The 24,771-nt window shown below is 35.3% G+C and overlaps 1 pseudogene; it reads right to left on the bottom strand.

The window, feature by feature from the left end:
* LOC107826498 (katanin p60 ATPase-containing subunit A1-like) overlaps window positions 1-24,508 on the bottom strand; it is a 90,078-nt pseudogene extending 65,570 nt beyond the window's left edge.
* Window positions 24,509-24,771: the final 263 nt, after the last annotated feature.

The following is a 24,771-nucleotide window of genomic DNA, read 5'->3' as shown; positions in this document are numbered from 1 at the left end:
TAGATTTAGCCCCTCATTATATAAATGTAATAGTTTAACCGAAAATTATATTTTTTGGTCAAACACTATGTTCTTTTATTCAAGGCCAAATACCTATACGGCCCCTTAAACTTGGCTCCGGTTTCTATTTTAATACCTCAATTTAAGCCAATACCTATTGAACACTCCAACTCCAATAATAGTATGTCTATTAAACACAACCCCTGATATGGCAAAACCCGTGTTCTTCACCTCTCACACGCATGCGTAAATTGGTCTCAAATTAAATTTTTCCTGTTTTTCCAACAACAAAAAAATCACATCTTCTCTTTCTCTCTCTCTTTCCTCATCTCGCCGCCACCAACCCAGCTTTCTCTTCCCCCCTGCTCCTCATCTCTGCGCCATAACTCAGTCTTCTCTTTCACCCTGTTCTCTCCCTACCATCACTGCTACCACCCTTACTCATTAAATTATCCACTAATCAATTATAATTTTTTAATCGAACAAAAAAATGATAAATATACTAGAAAAAAACTACCCAGGGATTACATGAACATAACATCGACAGCCAAATCAGTGTTCGCCCGTAATGAAAATTCCGGCGAGTTCTAAAAATTTAACTGCCATTTTCTTTAATTTTTACAATTATCATCCATTCTTTTTCATAATCCTTGTGGCCTTGTCCGTAAGATCTGGCGCAGAACTTTTTTATTGAAGATAATAGCATTTCTTCTTACCAATTTTTAATTTATTCCTCATTTATCTATTTATCCGTTTATGGTTAAATTGAAAAATAGTTATTTATTATACTAGTAGGAGGATCTGATAGTTGTGTGTGTCAGGGAAAGGGAAGATTAAGGTGGGTCTGGCAAGAGGAAGAGCTTTCTTGGAAGATGATGTTGGTAGAATATTGAAGGTTATGGCTGGAGACTTATGGGGCTGTAATGGGTTTGTGGAAGATATTTAGTTTTCTTGTTTTTTTCCTTTTGTTTTATTTTGGTTTTTTATTTTCTCTAAGGTCTTTTTTAAATTCAAAAGTCATGTGGCATTTTGTGCTTCGTGTGTTTTGCCATGTCATCGGCTGGACTTACTTAAGCATATTATATGAGGTGTTTAATAGACACACTAATATGGGAGTTGGAGTGTTCCATAGGTATTGACTTAAATTGATGTGTTAAAATAGAAATTGGAGCCAAGTTTAAGGGGTCGAATAGGTATTTGGCCTTTATTCAATATTATTTGACATTTTTAATTAATTAAAGAATCTCATTATTGTTTAAATCAAGTAATACTTTGAATTCAAATTTAGCTAAACGAAAAAAATGTACTCGGATTCTTGCCTTTCGAGATACTCTTTTTATTGTTCTTTAATTCATAACTATCCAGACGAAACAAGTTCTAACTATAATATCTACAATAGGTAATTTTGCATTATTATGCAAGTTGTGGTTGCGACTAATCCATATATTTCATAAGCAAAAAAGGAACAAATATCGCCAGGTTAGGATTATTAGCTGAAGTCAGCAATGCTTATAATAATATCAATACCCAACTGGGACCAAAAAAGCCTGGCATTAGTACAAACCAAGAAGCATTAATTCTTACAGTAAGGGATTGTCACCTTCCAATAGAGTGGAGATTCATAGTTGTTTGATGGTAATCTATTATGATAACAAATCCATAGAAAAAACTTAATTTTATTTGGGGTTTTGAGTAACCAAATCCATCTAAAACATGTGTTATTTCAAGAATGACCAGCATTTGTGTGAATGATAGCCTCATAAGCAGAACGTGTGGAATAAAGACCATCTACTCCGCCTTTTTTTAATTTCTAATGGACGTCAATTTGGGTTTGTTTTCTTTTCCAGTGCCCCATTACAGGTTTATCTTCGTTTTCGCTTAGTCTTCAAAGAAATCCCAAATATGTTATTTCTTTGTTTTTCCTATTTTCGGCCTTAGCTTTTGAGATCGTATCAAAGTTTTCCATCTTGACTCCAGTTTGTCGATGTCTTCTATGATTTTTGATTCTGGTCAGTTTTATTCTGATTTTTTCTTTCTCAATTTGGTTGAGTATCTAAAAGTTTGTGCATGAATATCAAATTGTCAATTGTTGCTATATTTTTTTAGGATGAATAGGTTTTTTGAAATGCCTATTAAGGATGAAATTGGTAGACATGGATAAAGAAAAATGCAAAATCTATTTAGCAAATAAAAAAACCAGAAGACTTGCATCGTTGGGCACCCTCTTTTCTCTTTGACCTATGGTTCCTTCCTACGGTTGTGACACAATTTGTTGTGTTTTTGTTTTAAGTTGTTTTAATTTTTTCCTTGTGGTACATTGCAGAATTGTTAAAGCAACAAAATATTTGTTCAACGATGCTAGCAGAAATGATCCTTATAAATAAGGTAACTCCCTCCTTTGCTGGAAGTGCCTTGGAAAAAAAAAGTCTGATCAGCACAATGCTGAGGCGGATACTGGTTTTCGAGAGGGTGGTGCACTATTGTAAAGAGATGTATCTAGAATTTATATTTGACTTGTCTAACTTTAGTCTCTTACCATGACCTACTATACTTTTAAAATTATAGGTTCAAAATTATATTCTTTTTGAAATTTTAGTAATTTTCACCTATATATCTATACTTCATGCCGAAAATAATACCGTTTAGAGTGGGATCTGAACTGCCAATTTCAATTGTAGATGTGCACCCAATAATAATTGCACCATAATAGTCTTTGAGCACGGGTTCACGCACATATATTTAAATAATTTTGAGGAAATATAACATTGTGATACATGATTTAGGAAGAGGAGTCTTCTCCTTGGATACGCCTCTGGCACCATGACAAGAAGATGATGGTAAATTCTATTATCAACATTTAAGTGAATCTAGGACAAACTATTATTACAAATACAAGGTCGGATAACTCATTATAAGAATTGGTGTTTTTAGAACATACCATGCAGCACAACAAGACTATAGCAAAGCGTCAATTGGATTATTCAGCTAATGTCAAAGTCAGGGATAGAACAAGAAGGGGGCTTGTTTATAACTAGATGCAACTCAATTTCAGGAGCTTAGTGTATGTACTTTTGTGGAATTTATAACTAGATGCAACACAACACTTACATGGGGCCGTGTAGTTTGAAAATTGAAGGTTCTCTCATTAGGAAGTGCCTCAATATAAAATGCTATACAGAATATACCAACATAGAGGAAGCATCATAAATAACATCCCATAAAATGCAAAATTTATTGTACATGGAAAGAAAGAAAATGTCCACTAAAATTATTGAGTGATTTATTGAAACCCATAATCCTCATCTTTTTCGATAACATCTTCCATGATGACAACACTGTAGGTTCCACAACTTCGACTTTATTCTTTTTGATAAATAAACTAAATATTTTTATTTTATGTGGTAACTGTATGTGTCAAATATATTATCGCAGTTTGAAGAGAGCCAGAATCAACTTTTACTTTGATATTTTGTTCCAACAAATTCTATTTTGTGTTATGGGTTATAAATTGCTGTTGTTTGGATTAGAAGAGTGAATATGATGTTATATATATTTTGTTCTTCCTTGTGTAGCTCAACAATTCGGGACAAAATAATTCCTCATGTATGGTTTACTGGTGAGGCTGCTGAAGGAGATTCAATCTGAAAATATAAAAGATATTATCGAAGAAGATGCGGATTAAGAAGATGAAGAAGACGAGGATGAAGAGGAGATGAAGGAAAAGAAGGTGAAATTTATTTTTCCTGCTTTTACAAAGTGATTCAATTTGTTCATGTTAATTTGTGCTGGGATATTCTAGTGAATGAGGGTTCTTAGTTTTTTACAAATTCTGTTTGCAAAGTAAAAGTTGATGTGTGTCCTTTGTCAGCTACTACATTTCTACTATATAGAAGCATGAAAAAGATTCTTAGTTCGACGTGTGCTTTTAGGTCATTTATATATTTATCGATCGCAATTTAGTCAATTTATATATTAGCTGATGTATACATTTCTAGGTGGCTTTCGTGCCTACAGCCAGCACATAGCCACCGCAAAGCTTCCTCCATTCTACTTTTCCGGTTCCATTCCATTCCTTTTCGAGTTAATTTCTGTCTTTTCAGATTACTCTTTCAATTTTCAGGTAAGTTACTACTCCTATTTTTTGCCAAATCTTCTTTTTTACTTCAATTTACATGTATGTATGATGTTCTGTCATCTGAATTTTTTAGAGTTTTTCTTTCTTTGGTTTTTCATTCTGATCTTAGTATCTGGGATAAGAAAGTAGACTTATATCTCTCACCGGAAAAATGGTGGAATTCCAGATTTTGTTCTTTTTGGTTTCCTCCTATACATTGGATGCTCCATACATTGTATACAGGCAAGTTTTTTCTCAGATTGTGTGCAATATTTTGTTGCATACTAGAAATTTTATCTTCGTTCCTATCTATCTATTGTAGGATAAATTTGAACCAGCAAAGAATTTAGTAGCTGACTCTCCTTTTTCCGCCCCATTTGTAGGTTCTACATGGAATGGCTATTTACTTTTATATTGAATTAATTTTAAAGGCAAGAGACAAAGTTATGATTTTGATGAATAGGTAAAATCTGTTATGAAAATAATTATTGTGGATGTTCATTTATTACTCCGCTATAGATAATCTTCCTGAAGAAGATTATCCATTTAGTACTCTGTTGAAGTTTATCTACAAGCAGGTGATGCATGCAGATTGCAAGCAGCTGATGCAGGCAGGTTGCAAGCAGCTCAATGAAATGATTTGCAGCAGCTTCTTATTAAACAGGTAGGTTGCAAGCAGCTCATGTAGACAACTTACAAGCAGCTAAAGAAAAGCCTTGCAGCTGCTTCCTGAAAAGTCTCGCAGCTGCTTCCTTTCTTCTATAAATAGAGAAGTTTTCAGTTCATTATGTACAACAGTTTGAAGTTGAATAAAAATATCAATCTCCCTCTATACTTGTCTTCGGTTTCTTTACTTTATAGTCTTTATTTTATAACACGTTATCAGCACGAGACTCTGCCATTTTGAGCACTTACTTCGAATTTAATTTCTATTTCAGTGTCCGTCTCCGATATAAGGCGACACTCTTATGTCTGTGGTTAGATCTTATTCATAACGAGCATCATAAGGCAGATTATATCCTTGAGGTGATGAGTTTTTCTTCTTGGCAGTAGTGATATAGATATCACTTACATCTGGTGTGGTCAAATTTGCGTAATTTAATTTGAGCCTTTTGCTTATATTTTAATATCATTATCATCGCTTGCTTGGTTATATGTTACGTATATAGTACCTATTTTGGTATTTGTTTTCATCCTAATTATCTTAATAAAGGATTACAAAGTGGATAACATTGTTAGATCCACTTAAACTCCAGCAGAGTTTGCAAGAAATATACAACCACCAGAAGTGGTTATGTTTCGTATATCTCATTGTAACTAAATTTTGTTAATCACCAGAAGTGGTATATGCCTATGACCACCAGAAGTGATAATTTAGGCTTTCTATGGTTAAAATTAAAGATAAGCTAGAGAAATATTCTCTATATTACACGCACGCCTCGATTTGCTCCTGAAGTAGTAAATATTTTTAAAAAGGTTGAAGCATCACAATTGATGTGATTAATGCGCGTTAAGATAATTATATTCGATTTCCTGAAGAATGAGAATTTTTGATAAATATTAATCCATTCCCTGAAGTGAATGTGATAATATTAATAAAGTCGTAAATATGAACGTGCTCTTGTTGTAAATATATTACAATTCACCTCCAGAAGAGTTAATATGATTGAGAGAATATATACTCAATATTTCGTATTTTAAATTTGCTCCTGAAGAAGTAACACAATTGAAATTTCCTCCTGAAGTAGGAAAATATTTTGAAGCAGTGTCTTTCTGTGCTTAAACTAAATAATGAGCTATTCAAAGTTAGTTTTGAAGCACATTTTCATTGCCTGGAGTGAATGAAGAAATACCACAACTCACCTCCTAAAGAGGTAGAATAATAGAGGATATAAATATTATTTTTGTGGTATAAAGATCATTGCCGCACGTACCTGTTGTACGTAAAATATCTTGGATATTTTTATTAAGTATCATTCTAAGGCAAAAGCATTCTTGTAGAATGCTTTCTACTACACCCACATTAATATATTATGGTTAGTTATTGAGTTCCCCGAAGGAAATAACAACTCGTGTATCTTTCCTTAAAAGATGCAATGACTATGTGGTTGCCGTATTGATATAAAATATTCAGATGATAATGATATTTCTCTTTGAATGAGATATTTGTCACAAAGTTAGTGGTAGAAATATTAAAATTCTTAATTTTCGTCATTTATAATTTTAGAATTAGCTTTATATTGTTCATTTGATTATGATTTTCTCTCATGACACCAGAAGTATTTGAGCAATATTTGGTAGTACAACAAAAGCTCCTGAAGAGCTAATTGTTTGTCTAGAAGACACATGACACCAGTAGTGTCCGATAAATATTAGATTGCGGATAATAAATGAAGGCTCTCGAAGAGCTTATATACAAATATGTCATTCAAATTATATGATTATGGTCAAAATATATGTTGTAGTAAACCCGAAGTTTACTAATACATATGACTATCATACTGAGACTACAAATGATTGAAAGAATGAAAATCTTCATGTTTCCACAATCATATGGGGTAAATATGTATGTGAGAAGTTACCTACCTTATTCTTCAAATTTGTACTACATCATGTATCACAGTATACCAGAAGTTTACTAATGCAAAAGCAGTCACAGTAAATCAGAAATTTACTGATACAAAAGTAGCCACAGTAAATAAGAAGTTTACTGATGCAAAAGTTTATGCCATAGTAAACCAGAAGTTTACTTAGAGATAGCACATGTCATGATAAACTTGAAGTTTTCATTTGCCATTTTTAAATGAGCTATTTGAGAATTCAGATAAGCATATACTGAAGAACTAGAAGATTCTTCAAGAATTCTCTTGTGTTGTTTGTTCTCATAATAACTTGATTATACCAGCTAAAGTTGGGACTAAAATCCCCGAATTCTGAAATATATATAAAAGGTGAATATGGGACCATTCACCTATCATGTGAACCACTTATAGATGCATATATAAGATGGTTACATGTATGTTTATTGTCAACTTGCAGTTTGGCATTTGAAATTGTCTTTCTTAATTAAGAGCATAATTTTCAGATTATGAAATCAAGATAGTTCATCTTGATGATGCTGGTTTATATCAAAGCTAGTTTAGCATCGAATACCTCTTATTAATGGCTAAACTATTGCTTATGAGAACAAAGCCTCATGTATTGGTCTAAGATTTTCTAAATTGCATACATCAGCACTTGTATGCATCAGACCAACAAAATATTATAAGTTCTCCCCTCACAATTGGTTTAGGATCAGAAATCAAATATTTTTACTACTAATAACTTTTAATGTGTGGTATATGATTAATTTCTCTACCACAATGCACAAAGATAGGTTCCCCAAAGAAGATTGGGGATATGTGTTAGTTTTTCTAACATTTGGGGGATGGAATAAAGCAGTTGGAAAATATGCTATATGAATCGAATTATCATTAATATGATCCTCGCTTAGAAGATAATTCAAGTCAAATGCCAGAAGCATTTGCTGATCCAAAAATTAAATATCATATTTCAGCTGCAAATGCTCCTATTAAAATTAAAGTCCCTAAAGGATAGAGTTGACTGTACGCATGAAGCGTGGTAGACCAATCGGTTCCAAAGGTAACAATCCTTGAAAAGAATAGGAGAAAATGATCATAATAAGGAGGAAATAAGTTCTGGAAGTGCCCACGACATAACATTTCATGAAACTCTGGAAGGAGTTCAGGTACCTGAAAATAAAGAAAGTGATAAGATCTCAACAAGTTATGTCGCTTGCGAACTGATACGAAATGATCGTTGATGATATATTTGATACAATATAGTTCACAATATTGTAAAAGATTGTGAGGATCAGACCTGTAGTCCAGACACCTAAAGATGTCATGCCGTCTAAATGCAAGGCATAACCTATATGACTCATTTGATTAAGTCTATATGAAGATCCCTGAAGGATTTAAAATGCCTGAAGCATATAGTTCAAAGCATCGTGAAATGCATTCAATCAGAGTACAAAGATCTTTGTACGGTTTAAATCAATCTGGGCGCATGTGATATAATCGCCTCAATGAATTGATAATGAAGGTTATGTAAATGAAGGCATTTGTCCATGCATTTTTACAAAGAAAACAACATCATAGTTTGTTATACTTGTGTGTTTATGTTAATGGCATAAATATCATAGGAACTCCAGAAGAGCTCCAAAGGGAAAAACTTTGTCTTAGTCTGCAAATTGAATATTTAGCAGACGAGATCTTTATCCATCAATCTGTCTATACAGAAAAGGTTTTAAAACGTTTTTACATGGACGAAGCGCACCAATTGAGTACACCAATGGTTGTTCGATCACTTGAAGTGAATAAAGATTTGTTCCGACCTCCAGAAGAGGATGAGGAACTCCTTGGTCCCGAAGTACCCTATCTTAGTGCAATTGGTGCACTACTGTATCTTGCTAATGCTACAAGGCCAGACATAGCATTTTCTGTTAATTTACTAGCAAGATATAGCTCTTCTCCTACTCGGAGATATTGGAATAGGATTAAGCATATTTTGCGATATTTAAAGGGAACTCTTGATATGGGTTTATTTTATGCTAACAAAGGTAGTGTAGATCTTGTTGGTTATATAGATGCATGTTATTTATCTGATCCCCATAAAGCTCGATCTCAAACCGGGTACGTGTTTATATGTGGAGGTACTGTCATATCATGGCGCTCCACAAAGCAGTCAATTGTTGCTACTTCTTCAAATCATGCTGAGATAATAGCTATTCATGAAACAAGTAGGGAATGCGTATGGTTGAGATCAGTGATTCATTTTATTCAAGAAAAATGTGGTTTGGAGTGTGATAAAAGATCCACAATTTTATACGAAGACAATGTTGCATGCATAGCCCAATTGAAGGGAGAGTTTATAAAAGGAGATAGAACGAAGCACATTTCACCAAAATTATTTTACACACACGATCTTCAGAAAAATGGTGACATTGATGTGCAACAAATCCGTTCAAGTGACAATCCGGCAGGTTTATTCACTAAATCTTTGCCAACTTCAACTTTTGAGAAGATGGTATACAATATTGAAATGCGGAGACTCAAATATTTGAAACAAAGTTTTCATCAGGGGGAGTAAAATACGCGATGTACTCTTTTTTCCTTACTAAGGTTTTTTCCCATAGGGTTTTCCTTATAAGGTTTATAATGAGGCTGCTAGAAATGTGTATTACTAAATATGTATACTCTTTTTCCTTCACTAGGATTTTTTCCACTGGATTTTTCCTAGTAAGGTTTTAATGAGGCACAATACCTTTTAATGAACATCCAAGTGTTATGAAAATAATTATTGTGGATGTCCATTTATTACTCCGCTATAGATAATCTTCCTGAAGAACATTATCCATTTAGTACTCTGTTGAAGTTTATCTACAAGCAGCTGATGCATGGAGGTTGCAAGCAGCTGATGCAGGCAGGTTGCAAGCAGCTCAATGAAATGATTTGCAGCAGCTTCTTATTAAACAGGTAGGTTGCAAGCAGCTCATGCAGACAACTTACAAGCAGCTAAAGAAAAAGCCTTGCAGCTGCTTCCTGAAAAGTCTCGCAGCTGCTTCCTTTCTTCTATAAATAGAGAAGTTTTCAGTTCATTATGTACAACAGTTTGAAGTTGAATAAAAATATCAATCTCCCTCTATACTTGTCTTCGGTTTCTTTACTTTATAGTCTTTATTTTATAACAAAAGCGTATTTAATTTGTCTATTGAGGTAGCAGATACTTTGGCTTGATTCAATGGAGTGTCAATATTTCTCCTGCTTAAATTTTCTAAAATGGAACACTTAGGGTGTGTTTGGTATAACGGAAAATATTTTTTTGTGGAAAATATTTTCCAAGAAAATATTTTCTTGGAAAATAAGTAGTAATCTTATTTATTTTCCGATGTTTGGTATGCAGATTAAGGAAAATAACTTCCCAAGAATATTCACAAATAATTTAAATACAATAAACATGAAGTCATAAACTTTCGAACCAACAAGCTGAAAGATGAAAAAACTAAAACTAAAAATATATAAAAAAAATATTTTTTTCCCACGGGAGGGGGCAGGGGCGGCGGCGGGGTGCAGAAAAACGAAAAAACAGAAATTTAAAATTATAAAAAAAAAAGTTAAAAAAAAAAATTATTGGGGGGGGGGGCAGTGGGGTGGGGGTGGGAAGGGGGTGGGTGGCAAAAAAAAAAACAGAAATTTGGGGGGTGTTTGGCAAAAGTACCCCATAGCAAAACACAATCCATTCCATATGAAAAATGAAAAGGAAGGAAGCCCAACTTAAATTATTTTAAAGTGTGGGAGTGTTTGGCAAAAATGCAAGTTCCTAAACACAAAAGGATAAAGATAGGACCGAAAACTGTTGATTGTGTTTTCATAGGATATGCGATAAATAGTAAAGCATATCGATTTCTGGTTCATAAATCAGAAAATCCCGACATTCATAATAATACGGTTATAGAATAAGATAATGCTGAGTTCTTTGAAAATATATATCCGTATAAAAAGGAATGTGAGTCGTTTGGTGAAGGATCTAAACGACCTCGGGAAGAAACAAAAGAAAGTATATGTAATCAGGAGGATCCAAGACGTAGTAAATGTCAAAGAACATCTACTTCATTTGGACCAGATTTTATGACTTTCTTATTGGAGAATGAGCCTCAAACATTTAAAGAAGCTATGACTTCTTCCGAATCATTGTTTAGGAAAGAGACAGTCAATAGTAAAATAGAATCCATATTGAACAACCATACATGGGAATTGGTTGATCTTCCTCCTGGAAATAAACCTTTGGGTTCTAAATGGATTTTTAAGAGAAAAATCAAAGATGATGGCACTATTGATAAATTCAAGGCAAGACTCGTAGTCAAAGGGTATAGACAACAAGAAGGTCTAGACTACTTTGATAATACTCTCCAGTTACAAGAATTACGTCCATACGGATGATAGTAGGATTAGCTGCAGTGTATGGTCTTGAAATTCATCAAATGGATGTTAAGACGGCCTTCTTAAATGGAGAGTTGGAGGAAGAAATTTACATGGAATAACCTGAAGGGTTTGCGGTTCCAGGTGGAGGAAGAAATTTACATGGATGTTTAAGCCTCTTTGCGGACTAAAACAAGCACCCAAACAATGGCATGCGAAATTTGACCAAACAATGTTGTCAAATGGTATTAAGATAAATGAATGTGATAAATGTGTGTTTTAAAAATGTTCCAAATCACATAGTCATTGTTTGCCTATATGTGGATGATATGCTGATAATGAGTAATCACATTGCCAACATAAATGCTACTAAGCGTATGCTCAATAGCAAGTTTGATATGAAAGACTTGGGAGTTGCTGATTTAATTCTGGGAATTAAGATCCATAAGACTCCTCAAGGTCTGGCATTCACAATCTCATTATATTAAGACAGTACTTGAAAAATTCAAGCACTTCGGCTTTAAAGTTGCAAAGACTCCAATTGACGTGAATCTTGCATTAGCAAAGAATAAAGGCCAAAGCATATCACAATTGGATTATGCTCGTGTGTTGGGATGCTTAATGTATATCATGAATTCTACACGACCAGATATAGCTTGTGCTATAAGTAAACTGAGTCGATATACGAGCAATCCAGGCCAATCTCATTGGATGGCAATGAAACGGGTTTTGGGATATTTAGAACATACCCAGAACTTTGACTTGCACTACAGTAAATTTCCTGCGGTGATTGAGGTATACTGTGATGCAAATTGGATCACCGGTTCAACTTATTCTAAGTCCACGAGTGGATATGTATTCACTATTGGTGGAGGAGTGGTATCTTGGAAGTCGTCCAAACAAACATGTATTGCCCGCTCTACAATGGAGGCTGAATTCATAGCCTTAGATAAAGCCGGTGAAGAAGTTGAATGGCTCCGGAATTTCTTGGAAGACATTCCATTTTGGCCCAAACCGTTGGCACCAATATGCATATATTGTGATAGTCAAGCGGCAATTGGAAGGGCTGGGAGCGTTATGTATAACGGTAAATCTCGTCATATACGACGAAGACATAAAACCGTTAGGCAATTACTCTCTAGAGGAATTATCACGATTGACTATGTAAAGTCAAGTGATAATGTGTCGGATCCACTTACAAAAGGCCTAACTAGAGAGGTAGTTGAGAAATCATCAAGGGGAATGGGGCTATGGCCGAGAACAAGTCATTGTGGCGGTAACTCTACCTAGAAGACTAGAGATCCCAAGATCTAGGTTCAAGGAGATCAAACAAAGTCATTAATGACGGTTCAACATTGTCAAATAAAACTTTAGTCCGTTCTCGTGATGAGACAATGTTCAGTACCAAGGATAAAGCATTAAGGCTTTTTAATAATTTCTAAATTTGATACGGGGTATATCAAATAGTGTATCTACAAGATGACACGTTTAGGAATCACCTATGTAAGTGTGAAGTGTTAGCCGCTTCAAGGAGAACTTTGTAAGGCCAGTTCTCTACGCACTTATGAAACCAGGCGGTGTTCATGGCTGAAACGAACACAACAATGAGAACCAAAGACGGTTAAGAGTTGATTGTGTGACTTATGGTTATCTAGGTATACACCAAAGATCGACGGTTCAAAGATATCAAATCTACCGATTGACCGAGTATATCCGACATAAGTTCACTACGAAAAGTTCAAAGAGAAACCTACTTATCCAGATGCGATTAATCATTGCTTGCAAATCACACAGTTTTTCCATGCATACTTCCGTGATATAGCCATTCCCCATTCATGTGGGGGATTGTTGAAGTTTTTTATTTAAGATGAAATAGTCTTAAAATGAGGGTGAATGGGAAATGGAGGAAAAAATAAAACTTTTGTGTAAAATTTTAAGTTTTCCCCTCTTGACAATGAGACATTGTCCCATATTGGAAGAGGAAAAGATTTTTGGTGGGTATATATATAATTGCTCTTCTTGTAGCTCTTAAAGAGTTAAGAAGAAAGTAAGCCTCGCGCCGTCGTCGTCGTCGCTCGCTTGGCTCGGCTTCGGCTACGGCTACGGCTTCGGCTTCGGCTTCGGCTTCGGATTCGGATTCGGATTTGGATTTGGTTAAATGATCGATTGATTGATTAATTTTTTGGACCAAATTTATTTGTTAATAGTAAATATTAACGTAAGATTATCCGCATTTGTAACGGATATGTTCCAATCCGTGTATTGACCACCAGCTACAATAGCAGCCGCCTAATGTTCTTCCCACCATGGCCAAGTGCTTGCTCCACAAACAAGCTAGTGCATGCTCCACCATGGAGGGTGGATGGTCGTTCATCTTCAAAGCTGACTGCTATAAATATATGCAGCAGCTGTTGAAGAAAGACACACAACAACACAAAACTGAAAACGCTCAACTTTGGCTATACATTGCACTCCTTCCTCTCAGCATTTCCATACGATTTTCTGAGTTTCTACTCCATTGTTCTGCATTGTTTTAACTTCAAACAAAGCAACTATACGTGTGATTTGCTACCGAACTTTGTGTTCGCTGAAACACTGGGGTTTGAAGTACCGCTATACTAGTGTGTGATTCGTTCTATCCTGGGAGGAAATAATCCATAACCTTGGGTACTAGGAGGGGATTAAATTCCTTAAGGAAACACTGTGAATTCAGTGGGCTCGAATTAATTACCGTTTCATTACGATAACTTATATTTTCCACAATTATTATTTACAAATACAGCAATATTGGCGGGACTAACAATCTTAAGGAATTTAATATTTATTTCTGTATTTATGTTATTCTTATTATTCTGCAAACTAAAACCTTTGTGATTTTGTGTACTCCCGTTTTGGAGAGTAAAGACTTCGTGGCGTTTTGTTGGAGATTAAAATCTACGTGATTTTTACTCCAGTTTGAAAACGTGTATTAAACGTTTGTTTGTGTCATTTCTTTTTTACAGAAAAAAAAAATGACGGCTGAAAGCGAAAACCAAGCTGTTCCGACTGTGACTGCCTACGCATCAACAAGCCGAACACCGGCGTTGGCACCGGCAGAAAAACCCGAAAAATTTTCCGGGATTGATTTCAAGCGCTGGCAGCAGAAGATGTTCTTCTACTTAACTACGTTATGTCTACAGAAGTTCATCAAGGAAGATGGTTCTGATCTGCCAGATAAAACTCCAGAGAATGAACGCTTTATCGTGATTGAAGCGTGGAAGCATTCTGATTTTTTATGCAAGAATTATATTCTTAGCGGACTGGATGATAATCTGTATAATGTATACAGTAGCGTGGAGACGTCAAAAGAATTGTGGAATGCGCTTGAAAAGAAATATAAAACTGAAGATGCCGGGATGAAGAAATTCATTGCCGCAAAATTTTTGGACTACAAAATGGTAGATAGCAAGTCTGTTATTACCCAAGTCCAGGAATTGCAAGTGATTATTCATGATCTACTTGCTGAAGATCTTGTCATCAATGAAGCATTCCAAGTAGCAGCAATGATTGAGAAGTTGTCTCCGTTGTGGAAGGACTTCAAAAATTATTTGAAACACAAACGAAAGAAAATGTCCTTTGAAGATCTCATTGTTCGGTTGAGAATCGAAGAGGACAATAAAGCTGCTGAAAGGAGAGGCCGTGAAAATTCAACAATAATGGGAGCAAATATTGTTGAAGATAACAAAAAGAGGAAGAAGGCTTCTGGTCCGAAATACAACCCAAGCAAGAAGCGGTTCAGTAGAAACTGCTACAACTGTAGGAAAATCGGACACAAATCTACGGAGTGTCGTGCTCCGAAGAAAGACAAGAAAAGGGGTCAAGCAAACATGGTAGTAAAGCATGATGATGTTGATAACTTGTGTGCCATGCTTTCTGAATGTAACTTGGTGGGAAATCCTAAACTGTGGTGGTTTGATTCAGGAGCCACTCGCTATGTTTGTGCAGTTAGAGAAGCTTTTGCTACTTATGCTCCTGCTGGACCCGGAGAGACAGTTTATATGTGAAATGCTTCAACAGCAAAGTTAAAGGATATGGGAAGATATTTCTAAAAATGACTTCTGGCAAGGTCATGACTTTGAACAATGTCCTTCATGTTCCCGAAATGAGAAAGAATTTAGTCTCTACTGGACTTCTTGTTAAGCACAGTTTTAAGTGCGTTTTTGTGTCCAACAAGGTTGTCATAAGTAAGAATGAAATATTTGTAAGAAAATGTTACCTCACCGAGGGCCTTTTCAATCTAAATGTAATGGTTGTGGAAAACAATAATAATATTTCAGCTTCTTCTTACTTACTTGAGTCAAATGATTTATGGCATGTACGTTTGGGTCATGTCAATTATAAAACCTTGCGGAAAATGATTAACTTGGAAGTACTGCCTAAGTTTGAATGCGAAAAATCAAAATGTCAAACATGTGTGGAATCTAAGTATGTTAAACATCCTTATAAGTCAGTTGAAAGGAATTCAAATCCTTTAGACTTAATTCACACAGATATTTGTGACATGAAGTCAATACCATCTCGCGGTGGAAAGAAGTATTTCATAACTTTTATTAACGATGGTACTCGATATTGCTATGTTTACTTACTGAATAGTAAAGATGAAGGAATAGACGCATTCAGGCAATACAAAAATGAAGTTGAAAGGCAACTTAACAAGAAAGTAAAAATGATAAGAAGTGATAGGGGTGGTGAATATGAATCTCCTTTTGAAGAAATATGTTTAGAATATGGAATTATTCATCAAACAACAGCCCCTTACACGCCCCAATCTAATGGGATTTCGGAAAGAAAGAATCGCACATTAAAGGAGATGATGAACGCATTGTTGATAAGTTCTGGTTTGCCACAGAACTTGTGGAGGGAAGCCATTCTTACGGCTAATGGAATATTAAATCGAGTGCCTCATAGTAAAACACAATCCATTCCATATGAAAAATGGAAAGGAAGGAAGCCCAACTTAAATTATTTTAAAGTGTGGGGGTGTTTGGCAAAAGTGCAAGTTCCTAAACCCAAAAGGGTAAAGATAAGACCGAAAACCGTTGATTGTGTTTTCATAGGATATGCGATAAATAGTAAAGCATATCGATTTCTGGTTCATAAATCAGAAAATCCCGACATTCATAATAATACGGTTATAGAATCAGATAATGCTGAGTCCTTTGAAAATATATATCCGTATAAAAATGAATGTGAGTCGTTTGGTGAAGGATCTAAACGACCTCGGGAAGAAACAAAAGAAAGTATATGTAATCAGGAGGATCCAAGACGTAGTAAACGTCAAAGAACGTCTACTTCATTTGGACCAAATTTTGTGACTTTCTTATTGGAGAATGAGCCTCAAACATTTAAAGAAGCTATGACTTCTTCCGAATCATTATTTTGGAAAGAGGCAGTCAATAGTGAAATAGAATCCATATTGAACAACCATACATGGGAATTGGTTGATCTTCCTCCTGGAAATAAACCTTTGGGTTCTAAATAGATTTTTAAGAGAAAAATCAAAGATGATGGCACTATTGATAAATTCAAGGCAAGACTCGTAGTCAAAGGGTATAGACAACAAGAAGGTCTAGACTACTTTGATACATACTCTCCAGTTACAAGAATTACGTCCATACGGATGTTAGTAGCATTAGCTGCAGTGTATGGTCTTGAAATTCATCAAATGGATATTAAGACGGCCTTATTAAATAGAGAGTTGGAAGAAGAAATTTACATGGAACAACCTGAAGGGTTTGTGGTTCCAAGTAAAGAAAAGAAGGTATGTAGACTTGTTAAGTCTCTTTACGGACTAAAACAAGCACCCAAACAATGGCATGCGAAATTTGACCAAACAATGTTGTCAAATGGTATTAAGATAAATGAATGTGATAAATGTGTGTTTTAAAAATGTTCCAAATCACATAGTCATTGTTTGCCTATATGTGGATGATATGCTGATAATGAGTAATGACATTGCCAACATAAATGCTACTAAGCGTATGCTCAATAACAAGTTTGATATGAAAGACTTGGGAGTTGCTGATTTAATTCTGGGAATTAAGATCCATAAGACTCCTCAAGGTCTGGCATTGTCACAATCTCATTATATTAAGACAGTACTTGAAAAATTCAAGCACTTGGGCTTTAAAGTTGCAAAGACTCCAATTGACGTGAATCTTGCATTAGCAAAGAATAAAGGCCAAAGCATATCACAATTGGATTATGCTCGTGTGTTGGGATGCTTAATGTATATCATGAATTGTACACGACCAAATATAGCTTGTGCTATAAGTAAACTGAGTCGATATACGAGCAATCCAGGCCAATCTCATTGGATGTCAATGAAACGAGTTTTGGGATATTTAGAACATACCCAGAACTTTGACTTGCACTACAGCAAATTCCCTGCGGTGATTGAGGGATACTGTAATGCAAATTGGATCACCAGTTACAAGAATTACGTTCATACGGATGTTAGTAGCATTAGCTGCAGTGTATGGTCTTGAAATTCATCAAATGGATGTTAAGACGGCCTTCTTAAATGGAGAGTTGGAGGAAGAAATTTACATGGAACAACCTGAAGGGTTTGTGGTTCCAGGTAAAGAAAAGAAGGTATGCAGACTTGTTAAGTCTCTTTACGGACTAAAACAAGCACCCAAACAATGGCATGCGAAATTTGACCAAACAATGTTGTCAAATGGTTTTAAGATAAATGAATGTGATAAATGTGTGTACATTAAAAATGTTCCAAATCACATAGTCATTGTTTGCCTATATGTGGATGATATGCTGATAATGAGTAATGACATTGCCAACATAAATGCTACTAAGCGTATGCTCAATAGCAAGTTTAATATGAAAGACTTGGGAGTTGCTGATTTAATTCTGGGAATTAAGATCCATAAGACTCCTCAAGGTCTAGCATTGTCACAATCTCATTATATTAAGACAGTACTTGAAAAATTCAAGCACTTGGGCTTTAAAGTTGCAAAGACTCCAATTGACGTGAATCTTGCATTAGTAAAGAATAAAGGCCAAAGCATATCACAATTGGATTATGCTCGTGTGTTGGGATGCTTAATGTATATCATGAATTGTACACGACCAGATATAGCTTGTGCTATAAGTAAACTGAGTCAATATACGAGCAATCCAGGCCAATCTCATTGGATGGCAATGAAACGAGTTTTGGGATATTTAGAACATACCCAAAACTTTGACTTACACTACAGTAAATTTCCTGCGGTGATTGAGGGATACTGTGATGCAAATTGGATCACCGGTTCAACTGATTTTAAGTCCACGAGTGGATATGTATTCACTATTGGTGGAGGAGCGGTATCTTGGAAGTCGTCCAAACAAACATGTATTGCCCGCTCTACAATGGAGGCTGAATTCATTGCCTTAGATATAGTCGGTGAAGAAGCTGAATGGCTCCGGAATTTCTTGGAAGACATTCCATTTTGGCCCAAACCGTTGGCACCAATATGCATACATTGTGATAGTCAAGCGGCAATTGGAAGGGCTGGGAGCGTTATGTATAACGGTAAATCTCGTCATATACGACGAAGACATAAAACCGTTAGGCAATTACTCTCTAGAGGAATTATCACGATTGACTATGTAAAGTCAAGTGATAATGTGTCGGATCCACTTACAAAAGGCCTAACTAGAGAGGTAGTTGAGAAATCATCAAGGGAAATGGGGCTATGGCCGAGAACAAGTCATTGTGGCGGTAACTCTACCTAGAAGACTGGAGATCCCAAGATCTAGGTTCAAGGAGATCAAACAAAGTTATTAATGACGGTTCAACATTGTCAAATTAAAGTTTAGTCCGTTCTCGTGATGAGACAATGTTCAGTACCAAGGATAAAACATTAAGGCTTTTTAATAATTTCTAAATTTGATACGGGGTATATCAAATAGTGTATCTACAAGATGATACATTTAGGAATCACCTATGTAAGTGTGAAGTGTTAGCCGCTTCAAGGAGAACTTTGTAAGGCCAGTTCTCTACGCACTTATGAAACCAGGCGGTGTTCATGGCTGAAACGAACACAACAATGAGAACCAAAGACGGTTAAGGGTTGATTGTGTGACTTATGGTTGTCTAGGTATACACCAAAGATCGACGGTTCAAAGATATCAAATCTACCGATTGACCGAGTATATCCGACATAAGTTCACTACGGAAAGTTCAAAGGGAAACCTACTTATCCAGATGTGATTAATCATTGCTTGCAAATCACATTGTTTTTCCATGCATACTTCCGTGATATAGCCATTCCCCATTCATGTGGGGGATTGTTGAGTTTTTTTATTTAAGATGAAATAGTCTTAAAATGAGGGTGAATGGAAAATGGAGGGAAAAATAAAATTTTTGAGTAAAATTTTAAGTTTCCCCCTCTTGACAATGAGACATTGTCCCATATTAGAAGAGGAAAAGATTTTTGGTGGATATATATATAATTGCTCTTCTTGTAGCTCTTAAAGAGTTAAGAAGAAAGCAAGCCTCGCGCCATTGTCGTTGTCGCTTGCTCGGATCGGCTACGGCTACGGCTACGGCTTCGGCTTCGGCTACGGCTACGGCTTCAGCTTCGGCTTCGGCTTCGGCTTCGGCTTCGGATTCGGATTCGGATTTGGTCAAATGATCGATTGATTGATTAATTTTTTGGACCAAATTTATTTGTTAATAGTAAATATTAATGTAATATTATCCGCATTTGTAACGGATATGTTCTAATCCGTGTATTGACCACCAGCTGCAATAGCAGCCGCCTAATGTTCTTCCCACTATGGCCAAGTGCTTGCTCCACAAATAAGCTAGTGCATGCTCCACCATGGAGGGTGGAGGGTCGTTCATCTTCAAAGCTGACTGCTATAAATATATGCAGCAGCTGTTGAAGAAAGACACACAACAACACAAAACTGAAAACGCTCAACTTTGGCTATACATTGCACTCCTTCCTCTCAGCATTTTCATACGATTTTCTGAGTTTCTACTCCTTTGTTCTGCATTGTTTTAACTTCAAACAAAGCAACTGTAAGTGTGATTTGCTACCGAACTTTGTGTTCGCTGAAACACTGGGGTTTGAAGTACCGCTACACCAGTGTGTGATTCGTTCTATCCTGGGAGGAAATAATCCATAACCTTGGGTACTAGGAGGGGATTAAATTCCTTAAGGAAACACTGTGAATTCAGTGGGCTCGAATTAATTACTGTTTCATTACGATAACTTATATTTTTCAGAATTATTATTTACAAATACAACAATATTGGCGGGACTAACATGAAAATCTACACAACGGAGTAATACCTTTTTGCATGCCGTTAAGGGATGAAATATCTCTTGCTGGAAAACTTGGAAGACTCATTTCCACCTTAATTTGTAATGCAGGCTCTATACCTCAACTGCTCTGCCCATGACATCTCACACGAGTCCAAATATTTCTTCCAGCCATAAATGAATGTATATATCCGTAGAAAAGGCTTGAAATCATGCTCCACTGACTTATCATAGACCCTTGTCAATTGAGTTTCTTCTGCATTATCTATTTCTGCAAAACAAAACATGAAATTACTTTATTTTTACAATGAATAGATTCTAGATTGCAATAAAATATACATATGTTAAAATGTTTACAATTTTATTTTTGTTGGTGCCATTTTTTTTTTAATATTCTTATATGAGAAACACTGAATTTATTTTTGAGGAGCAAATCCACTCATCCAGTTCCTGAAATGGATAGAAAGCATTTTTTTTTTTAATTTTGAAACTATCTATAGAACAAGGAGAAGGTGAAAGTGGTATCATCAACTTCATACCCTATCTTCCAATACGTTTCTGACTTATGAAATTCCTTTCTTTAATACATCATTAATGATAATATAAATAAAGGTTTCAGATAGGTCATGTATCAGATCGATATTACACTATTGTTTTGCAAGCATAATGTATGGAAGGTAAATTTACTATTTGGCACAAAAATATTATAGAAATAATGTTTAGATGAGGGGGTAAAAACGTCAGTCAGATTTTGATGGATAATTTGGTAATTCAACTTTACAACTAGGTCTTTCCATTTTTAGTATAGTATGATATGATGATATGATGATGATAATGATGATGATGGTATGATTATTTAAATAATCTTAGTGTCTTAAGTTGCTCTTCTCTGTTTCATCTAGCCAGAGATTTTTGTGGGTTCCTTGATGGAGATTTTATCAAGTGAGCCACCTAAGTAAAACATTGTCTTTCTTTAGAGTGTTGCTTTGGATTTTTTTTACGTGGGGTTTTTTATAGTTTTGTGATCACTTTTTCAATATTATAGATTTGCCATGTATTCTCACTTTGTTCGTGATGCAGAAAACCCCTCCGAAAAGTTTGTGAGGAAATCTTCAAGGACCGTTCTGACCGTAGATATACTTCTACGATAATGCATTCTTCGACATGTCGTAGATTGGATGAAGACCACAAAGTAAATAGATTGATGTTACAAATGCCGTTTGACGTAGGTTACATTTGAACTATATAGAATTCTCCTCAATGCATGAAAATATTATTAAGTGTTAATATGTTGTAAAGTTTTAATAACTTGACAATAGTGCTTCCTTTTTCAATTATCTTGTTAAATGCTTGAAATAAGTATTAATTTTTTTTTTTGATGTTTAACTTTTTTCATTAATCTTGTAGATGTGCAATTAACAGACAGAAAGTTGGCCATCTAGTATATTTAGAATGGAAAGGAATATGTGTGGTAAGTATACCAAAAAATGGATTCATTTCGTTGTTATAAACATTTGGATTACAGTTATATGAATCGGTACCTCCACTGCGAGGCTTGAACTACCAAAAAGTAGGAATGGCAATTGGGGCAGGGCGGGGCAGACACTTAAATAGGGCGGGGCAGGACAAAACTTAATTTTTAAAAAATTTCAATGGGGCAGGGCAGGTTGCAAGTGGGCTTTTAGTTCCAATAGTGGGCCATTATATAGCCTGAGGCCCAATTTAAAAACTGAATAATACATACTCTTATTACATGTAAGTTATAAAACTTGGAATTTGCTTAGGGAGAACTGAGAAAGTGGTCTATTATTTGGCTTCTATGTAAACGCACTTGCCGGAGGTATTAATTATTTAGAACTCTATTGCTGGACTGAAAATATTTAGAAAGGATTAATTTCTTTTACAGATTTGTTATATTACCTAGTTCAAATAAGAAGGAATTTAATACTTGATTTTCACATTTTAAATACACAGTCCCAAAAGTGAATTAAACAGTTCACCATTTACTTGGATTGAAGCATTAATGATAGGGAAATTTATTGATAAACTATATAAAATTAATAAAAATTATATTTTATTCAACCAATATACATAATAACTCTTATTGACATGTCAATTTTAAATGTTTCAATAAAAGTTGAAAAAGTAAAAAAACAATTAAGTAACATACTGCAAAATGAAAAATAAAATGAAAAAATAAAATAAAATTAAATGGGGCGGGGCAGGGCAGGGCTTGATAGGGCAGGGCAGGACAAATGTCTTTTAAAAAGCTAAACACAGTACCTTCGAACTAAAAAACCAGCAGACAACAATAATTAGAGCTTACCGCGATTGATTTTAAGTTTATCTTTATAAGCTCCTTTCGGCTCTTAAAATCAGGAAGCGGGATGTAAATCCGCTTTTCTAGCCTCCTCCTACAGTAGTACAGTGAATCACCAATTAGACAAGATCCAGAGATGAAATAGAACACAAATCAGAGTAATTAAAAAAAAAAAAAACTAATAATGACTAGGGATTTTAGAAGTAAAGTTAACCTTAGTGCCTCATCAAGACCCCAGGGAAAATTTGTTGCTGCCAAAACTGTGACCGGTTTGCCTGCTGTATTATTAGTGGAGTTGTTTAACCCATCGATCTGAACTAGAAGTTCAGACTTCACCCTTCGGGATACTTCATGCTCTCCAGAAGCCCTAAGGAACAGGTTCAGAGTTGATGAAGTTTTACCACTAGAATTAAAACTAAGAAATTATAAGGTATAACACACCTAAGAACTATTAAGGCTCAAATTAATGTTGACTTTTAAGCCGATGCATAAATGTCATTGTGAGATGTATGCAAACACAAGAGCTTCTAATTTCTTTCGTACTCGGTATTCTCTTAAGGTTTTAAGTTTGTTTTAATCTTCTCTGCTCTCTGCAGCTCCTATACAAAGCTTTGGATTAGTAGAGGAACTTCACTTATTTAATCGGAAAAAAAAAAAGCAAGAACAAACTGGTCAATATACGGTCCATCACCAATCAGGTTCTGTTAAATGATTGAAGTCTAGTTACTAGGACGTGTAGACCCGTAACATATGTATATGCCCAGAAGTCAAATTTATCACATATGGTGATGAAAATAAACCTTACACAACAGCAAGACAATGAAAAAAATCCTCATCCGCCACATGTATATGAAATCACTTTAGAAGAGCTGATTACTTACCCTCTGGCACTGCAAAGAGAATCAATCTCATAAATGAAAATTGTACTTGGAGCATGAGCACGGGCAAGATCAAATAAGCACCGTACCCGTCGTTCACTCTCCCCGTACCATTTTCCCAACAATGAAGAACAAGAAATATTCAGAAATGTTGTTCCACACTCTGTAGCAACAGCTTTGGCCAATAGTGTTTTCCCTGTGCCAGGAGGACCAAACATAAGAACTCCTCTCCAAGGTCTCCTGATTCCCTGCAAGTAACATTGAATATAGAAGTTTCATAATAAGTTTTCATCACTCTTTTACTAATGTGCCGTGTAACTTGTGCATAGCTGCAAATCAGAACTTGTATATTAGCAAGACATTGTGACTTCCATTGTATCAGATTAGCAAATTCGGAAGTATTTTAATGAAATATTGTAAGTACTAAGATTAAATAATATTGTCCAAATGTTATTTGGAGCGATTAATATGAAGTGAAAGTTAACATAGTTATAAAGAAAATAACATCATTTTCCCCCTTTGGGAACACCAGAAAATGATGAAAAATATTTTCCTGCACTACTTCCTGTAAAAGCCGCTTTGCTTCATTAAGTCCTGCAACATCATCCCATCTCACCCCTGGATTAGTATCCAATATTTCCTTTTCAAGACTAGCAGCCAATTGAGGATCAGGCCATGTATACTCTGCATTCTGATAGTTGTATAAAAGGACGCTGAGAATATTATAAAAGATCTTAAAGTCTCAACTTAGTACAAATAGGGGTAAATTGAAGTAAATTATGAATTCAGAATCCAAAGTCAGCACCAAATAGTATGTATAACCAATATTTGGATTCAGCTTTAGCCTCCCCACTGACTTTTTCTTGGATGCAGCAATCAAAAGTTCTAGGTGAAGGAGTCTTGTACATCTTCGCTATGGTTAATGAACTTTATTTACTATAACAGTAAAGTCTACCTCTTTTATATAGAATCTCATCTATAGTCAATTTGGCCTTGTAAAGAGAAGATTAAAGATTATTTACAATTGGAGTTTAGTAAATACTTTGTCGTCATTTATGTCTAGATTATGGCTTAACAAGCAACATTATCAAATGTTGTCAAATAGTATTACATGCAGATGAGGTATTTGTACCACTTGTTGCACTGTGTTTCTGTAACTAGTACCTAGGTG

The sequence above is a fragment of the Nicotiana tabacum genome, chromosome 17, assembly GCF_000715075.1.
Source record: "Nicotiana tabacum cultivar K326 chromosome 17, ASM71507v2, whole genome shotgun sequence".
Taxonomy (NCBI): Eukaryota; Viridiplantae; Streptophyta; class Magnoliopsida; order Solanales; family Solanaceae; genus Nicotiana; species Nicotiana tabacum.
Note: the sequence above shows the minus strand (reverse complement) of the source record. Positions and strands in the feature narration are given on the sequence as shown.